The sequence below is a fragment of the Halichoerus grypus genome, chromosome 2 (assembly GCF_964656455.1).
Source record: "Halichoerus grypus chromosome 2, mHalGry1.hap1.1, whole genome shotgun sequence".
NCBI classification, from domain to species: Eukaryota; Metazoa; Chordata; class Mammalia; order Carnivora; family Phocidae; genus Halichoerus; species Halichoerus grypus.
The window spans coordinates 97,024,169-97,031,790 of NC_135713.1; positions in this window are offsets into that span (position 1 = coordinate 97,024,169).

The window sequence follows — 7,622 nt, forward strand, 5'->3', positions numbered from 1 at the left end:
ACATGGAATGGAGGATGCTGATGTTCCCCAAAGGAGAAGAGGTTATCAGAAAGAAAACTACAGTCCCCAAATGGCATCAGTAAAACAAGCCTTAATACCTAACGTAAATTCAACCCCCCAGGGAATGTAACCTTTAACCAGTCAACATGGAATTTCCTGGTGAATACTAGGAAATTTACTGATAGACCGCATACACTCTCCTAAGGAGGGCAACCTTGCCCAAACAATGTATTCCTTGCTAATACATTCTTTTCTTCTTTTTTGTTTAATGCCCTCTCTTGATTTTAAAAAAAGTTTCTCTTATTTAGCTCAGCAGAGTTCCCTTCTACTTGCTGGATGGGAATGCTGCCCAATTCATCAATCACTTAATAAAGCCAATTAGATCTTAAAATTGACTCAGTTGAATTTTGCTTTTTAATAAGGTGTTCTCTTACCGGAAGAAGGAGAAAGGGATACTCGGCAAGCCAAAATCGCCTATCCACTACAGTATGGATTCTGAAAAATTTGGTGAAAAACTGTAAGAAAAGACTTCAAAGAGACTTGATGCGGCATGCTTAAAATACAGTTCTTCCATAAAAGCAAGCATCAGTGCCACACACTATTCTTCCCTCTTTTTATAATTAATATAAATTTAATTTGCAGTATCCACCTTCACTGCCACTTTTTACTGTTAATTGAAGGCTAACAGCGTAATTTATCCAAGATTCAATCTTCAATTCATATCGTTGCAATTGCCGTATCTTCAATGACAACTTCACCTTGTGCATTAGTTACCTACTGATGTGTACCAAAGTACTGCAGAACATAGGAGCTTAAAACAACAAATAATAAGATAATAAATATCTCACGGTTTCTGTAGATCAGGAATTCAGGAGTCTTGGCTGGGTGACCCTGGCTCAGCGTCTCTCATGAGGCTGCAGTCATCTGAAGACATTTTTCTAAAGGCTTGGCTAATGCTGGAGGATGTGATTCTAAGCCAGCTGACATGGTACTGGCAAGAGCCCTGAGTTCCTTGCTGGCTGTTGGCTGAAGGCCTCAGTTACTTGCCACATGAGTGTCTCCGTAGGGTTTCTTGTGCATATTCACAACACGGCTGCTGGCTTCCCCCAGACCAAGTGATCCAAGAGACAGCAATGCAAAGAGGAAGCTATGACAACTTCCCATGGCTTCATCTTGTAAGTGACACTTCCATCGCATTCAATCCCTTGGAAGTGAGTTACTAGCTCCAGTCACATCCACGGGGAGAGAAATTAGGCTACACCTTTTTTTTTTTTTTTTTAAGATTTTTATTTATTTATTTGACAGAGAGAGACACAGGGAGAGAGGGAACACAAGCAGGGGGAGTGGGAGAGGGAGAAGCAGGCTTCCTGCAGAGCGGGGAGCCCGATGCGGGGCTCGATCCCAGGACCCTGGGATCATGACCTGAGCCGAAGGCAGACGCTTAACGACTGAGCCACCCAGGCGCCCCCAGGCTACACCTTTTAAAGGGAGGAGTCTACTCTCTGACCACAAATTATTTATATTCCTCCCATATATAAAATGTATTTCCTTCCTCCCAAGAACCCCCAAAGTCTCACCCTTTTAGAATATTAGCTTGAGTCTATGGCCATACCACCCTGAACGCGCCCGATCTCATCTGATCTCGGAAGCTAAGCAGGGTCGGGCCTGGTTAGTACTTGGATGGGAGAACATTAGCTTGAAATCCAGAATGTTGGCATCTAAATTAGTTCTAAGTATGGATGAAGCTCCTAAATGTATCCTTGAAATCCTTAAGTATGGTTTCTCTTAATCTACAGACCTGTGAACTAGAGACAAGTTATCTGCACCCTATACATAGAAAATACGATGGTGAGATAACTAGTATAGACAGTTCTGTTCAAAAGAGGAGAGAGAAATAAGAAGCACCAAGGGGTCTATAGCAATTCCCAAATCCAGCCAGGCAACTTTTGGAAGGTCCTTGATTAGGATTTGAAGCCTGGAAATAATTCTCTATGACTCTTGACTCCACCTCTCTGGCTTTGGGTTCTGCCTTCTGAGTCATGTTTCCTTGTTCACGGAAAGTAGTATGCGTTTGCAGCTGAGTAGATTTCTCTACTTGTAGAACTTCGGGGGTCCAAAGACTGGCACCGTCACTGTTGCTCAGTTCACACTGGCAGCATTTCTGTGTGACAAATTAACAACACTTAAAAATGGGTACAAATACAATTTTGATAGATGGTGCCAAAATTTCTCTCCAAAATAGGTAACAGTGTAGGAGAGTATCCATTTCCCCACAACCTCATATCACAATATTATAAATCTTTTTCAATTTTAAAACCTGTTTTAATTTGTGTTTCCTTGATTACTTGTGAGGTTGAATAAAATGACCATTTTATATATTCTTCTGGTAAGAGCTTTTTCATATCCTTTGGGTTGTTTTCTTTCTTTAATGATTTGTATGAATGTTTTTTAAATTATGGATAATAAGCTCTACTGCATATTGCAAGTATTTTCTCCCAGTCCCTCCATTTTCTTTTATCTTTCTGTGGTATTTTTATCTTAAAGTGGTTTTAACTTTTTTTGAGCTCTCATTTGTCAATTTTCCTCTTATGGCTTCAGGACTTGTCTTGATTAGAATTCAAAGATGATAAAAATTCTCCTATTTTCTTCTAATGCTTTTATAGTTTTCTTTTTGAAGTAGATACTTCACTCCAGCTGATGTTCACTTTTGTGCATAGTTGAGGTAAGGCTCTAACTTTTCTTCCACCCACATGGATAGCCAGTTGTCATAATGCCATTTATTGAATAGGCCATTCTTTCTTCACTGATTTAAAACACTTCCTATACTTTGTTCTAAATTTTCATAAAGCTGTGTAATTCTGTTTGGGGAGCTCTGTTCTGTTGGTCTGCATATCTTTTCCTGGGCCAAGTGCTATGCTATCAATGTTACACTATTTAAAATCACTGTAATTTTGATTTATGCTTTGAGATCTTGGAGAACATACACATACATTGTTCTTATTTCTAAAATTTCTGGGCATTTTTAAAAAGATTTTATTTATTTATTTGACAGAAAGAGCACAAGCAGGGGAGCAGCAGAGGGAGAGGGAGAAACAGGCTCCCCATTGAGCAGGGAGCCCGATGCGCGGCTCGATCCCAGGACCCTGGGACCATGACCTGAGCCAAAGGCAGACACCTAACTGACTGAGCCACCCAGGCACCCAAATTTCTGGGCATTTTTTTTTTTTTTTTACAGATTTTTAAAATTTATTTGACAGAGAGAGACACAGCGAGAGAGGGAACACAAGCAGGGGGAGTGGGAGAGGGAGAAGCAGGCCTCCCGCGGAGCAGAGAGCCTGATGTGGGGCTCGATCCCAGGACCCTGGGATCAGGACCTGAGCCGAAGGCAGACGCTTAACGACTGAGCCACCCAGGCGCCCCAATTTCTGGGCATTTTTAATCACATTTCCTTCCACATAAACTTAAAGACTTGGTTCAGAAAAGTTGTCTAATATTATTGGAATGGCATTGATTTTGTAGATGAGTTGGGAGAGAACCCACATCACTGAGTCTGCCCACTTAGAAATAATTTATCTTAATTTATAAAGTTGTTTTATGCTTGTCACTAAAGTCTCATAGCCGACTTTACGTGGACTCTCTTATTTCTTAGCCATGCTCCTAGGTCTTTCATTCTTTTGTTGCTTATGATAGTAGAATTCCTCCCCTCCTCCACACTAGAAATGACAAAAGAATGAAGTAGAGCTTTAGTCATTGGCCTGGAAAGATCTTTCCACCAGCCTCATTCCTACCTCAACCAAAGTAAAAATAGTAGCCAAAATCTTTTTTTGTAAAATGTAAACTAGGTCATGTCACTTCCTTACTCAAAACATTTCAATGGCTTGTTTCCCACTGTCCGTAGAATAAAATACAAGTTCCTTCCCATGAATCACACAGTGGCACAGATCTGTCTGCCCAGCTCTCTGATCACAGCGCTTCCTCCTTTGATGACCCTGCTCCAGGCACTCTGACCTTTGGGTACTTCCAATCCCTTAGCTTTCACCTCCCTCCCAGCCTGACCTCAGACGTTAGCAAAATGGGGAAAAGAAACAGAAGGGACACGGCCTCTTCTTCCTGTGCTGAGCATGTTTTCTCTATCGCCTGACAAAGAGATTCTCTTTGACTCAACTTTGGTCAGGCCTTTTGAGCCCTCTTCTTGACCAGCAGAGCCACCGAATCTTAAGTCTGTTCATCAAGAATCCCCCCCCAGCCTTGCTATGCTATTACCCTGGCCTCCTTTAACAACCCTCTTAGATCAGTTTAGCAAGAATCTGCCCTACTGCTGATGTTTCCTTTTAGTAATTTTCCATCCACTGACATCCCCCTCCCCAACTCTGCTCATTGGCTATAAACCCCTAGCTGTTTTTGTTGTATTCAGAGTTGATCCCAATCTCTCTTGGTAGTCTTTTTTTTTTCTCTTTTTTTAATAATTGTTAAGTTGACTCCATGCCCAGTATGGGGCTTGAACTCAACGACCATGAGATGAAGAGTTGCATGCTCTACCGACTGAACCAGCCAGGTGCCCCTCTCTTGGTAGTCTTGACACCTATCACAATAGTCCTGAATAAAGTCTTCCTCACCGTTTTAGTAAGTGCCAGAATAATTCTTTCTTTAAAGCAAACTTATTTAGATAATATTTGTGGATCAATTAGCCATGGGGAATGAAGGGAAAAGAGACATTCAGGAAATTTCTATTTCTAGATCAGGCTTGTGGGCAGACTATTAGTCATCCAATGGTTAGTTTGTGGGAATAGAATCCACTCCAGCTAGTTTAAGCAGAAATTAATTAACTATAGGGTATCAGAGTACAGGATATGAACTGCAGGTACAGTGGCTCATAGAATCTTGTGAGAGCTGAATAACTTGACTCTTGGCTGAAATTCCTTGAGCGACTGCTCCTTTGTGACTAGAAAGCCAAATGCCAGATGGAGAAGCCCTTTCTACAGCTGTAATTCTAGAATCACACCAGTTCAGCTCCAATCTGTACCAGTAAAAGGGGTACCTCGTGCACTGTCTCTGTCTCCACTTAACTCACTTCTGAGTTCAGCTCTCAAGGAACCGCCGCGAAAGGGCAGAACCTAAAGAACATGGAATCCCAGAGCAAGGATAGTTTCCAGCTTCGGTAATACAGGCGTCCCTGCTTTTTGAAAGTTCACATTAGGAAACCTCGCACTTATGAAAGACCTACATTAGGACCTGTTTTTACTAGCTGAAAGAAATTCAAAGAGGATTTTCACTTTTATGAAAAAAAGGCGAAAAGCTAAACTAGCACTCAGCGGTTGTTGAGCGGCCGCCGTTACAGAGGCAGCGCGCACCCCCAGCAGCGAGAGTGGCGCCCCCGAGCCCCTTCCCCGGACCTGCACTCAGAACCTGAGCGTCAGGCCGCCACGGCTTTGACCCGTGTCTGTGAGCGCCTGTGCTTTCTCTCGGTTTATTTTGTGCATCAAAGCAAAATGTGTCCTGTGGTATCTGAAAAGCCAAAAGAGGTTATTTTTTCGGTCTGGGAAAGCTCAGAATTTTCTCCACGTAAGTTAATGGTAGTTGCTTCTTCCCTTTATGCCATATTGGCTTATGAAAGTTTCATAGGAATGCTCAACTTTGGGAGAGCAGGAAAAACCTGTACGGGATGACATACTAGAAGGAGGTTGAAATGGATGGATGCAGAGTGAGAGAATTAAGCGCCCTCGTAGAAGGTGAGACAATTGAGAAGGACAGACAGCCCAGAAACCTGGGCACACAAGTGGGCAAAGCAGCCTAACTCCTGAGGAAGCGTGACTAGCCTGGGGCAGGGAGGAAGCTCCTGACTTTGGACGTGGATCTTCCCTCTGACTACATTTCTCTGCTCTCAAGGCACATCCTCAAACAATCCTGAGATATGTGGGGATTCCGTCACTGCAATCATGAAAACTGAGACTGAGCTCCATTTGGCCTACGAGTGCTAAATTGGGCTCTCCCAGAAGGGCAGGAGGGTTGGAGTTCAACCTGCTCCGGCAACTGGCAAGCATTTCTCCCTGTTGGGCTGAGATGAGCTGTCGAGACCACGCTCTCACTCCTTTGTCTATTACACAGCGCCCCCTGGTGGGAAGCCACGCGCACTCTCTCCTCCGGCACTCCACCTTCCTCTGTTGAGGAGCAATTTTTATGTAATTTGGCTATTCGTTTAATCTGTTGATGAAGACCAACTGCCAAGATGCTAAACAAACAGACAAAATCCCGAATCCATCTGGAAACATGTGGTGACGAAAGGCTGGTGTGATGCCCCAAAATACAAAGATCCGCAAGAGGCTAACCTAAGACTTCTAAAACCAGGCTCCAGATTGAGGGCAAGGGTCAGGTTGGCAGCAGATCTCCTAGTCTTTCTGAAAACGTCCCTGCTTTGCCCTCCTCCCAGCCTCCACAATTGGTCATGGAGTGTGAGATGTCATGATGGAGCAGTCGGAACTGGGTGGGACCTGGAAATGGCTAAAGGACCTGATTTGCTGCATGTCCATGAGCTGATGAGCCGGGCGGCTTAGGTAGGAAGACAGGGCAGTAGCTAAGCAGGGAGGCTGTACTGGGAGAGGCCATTGCTGCCGGGCCGCACGTCCACCTGCCCTGCCCTCCCACGTGAAGAGGTCTGGAGAGAGCGGGGAGAGTTTTCCTCCGGGCGAGAGCCAAGTTCTTGGGGGTTCGGGATCGGCATTCAGTCTGGTCCATTGCTTCAGAGGCTGGGAGGCCCCAAAAGAATCATCTAGAACATGTGAGGCTGACCCAGGGGCCTGGAATGAGGGTTCACCTCTCACTGGGACACGCAGGAGTGCTCTGGGCAGTGTTGGCATGAAGCACAGTGTGGTGCAGTGTGTGAAGGACCAGAAAGCTCAGTCAGAAGCCTCCAGAAGGAACACTGAACAGGAAGTGTTTCCTTCTGTTGAAGATGTGCTGGTTAGAGGAGGGAGCCGTGGGCTGCCCTGGAGAGCTGCCCGGCTGAGCAAGGAGGCATGTAGCCTAAATGGCCCACAGGTACACCTCAGGCAGGGAGATAAGGAGGATGTGGCCACCCCCGCGGAGGGTTTACCACATCATGAGGCCAGAGGGGTTAGGGTGGGGAAATGGCCTGAGAGCAAGCATCACATCCACTGGGACAGCAGAAACAGATCAGATAGGAACCTCCCCAAGAGCACACCACACAGACCTCATCAGCCCTGAGTGCCAGGGTAAGAAGAGAGGCAGAGATAACCAGCAGTAAAGGAGTGGCCGCTCCCTGGACTTTCCAAGGTGCCGGACTCCACCTGAGCAAGAAAATACTTGCCTAGTGTCCACCAAGGAACTGCCCCCCCGCACCAGTTATGAAGAGACAGAGTCTGAGAACCAGGAACAGCTCAGATATCCAGGGGTTCACAACCTCGTTGTGCATCAGGTGCACCTTTGGAGTTTAGAAAAAACATCAGTGGTTGAGCTTCAGCCCAGATCTCTTAAATGAGAATTAGCATGTGTAAGGCAAGGTGATTTTTCTTTACGACTTTATTGAGTATAACTGCCATATAATAAACTGCATATATATATTTAAAGTGTACAGTTTGGTAGGTTTTATGTATGTAACAGTGGAC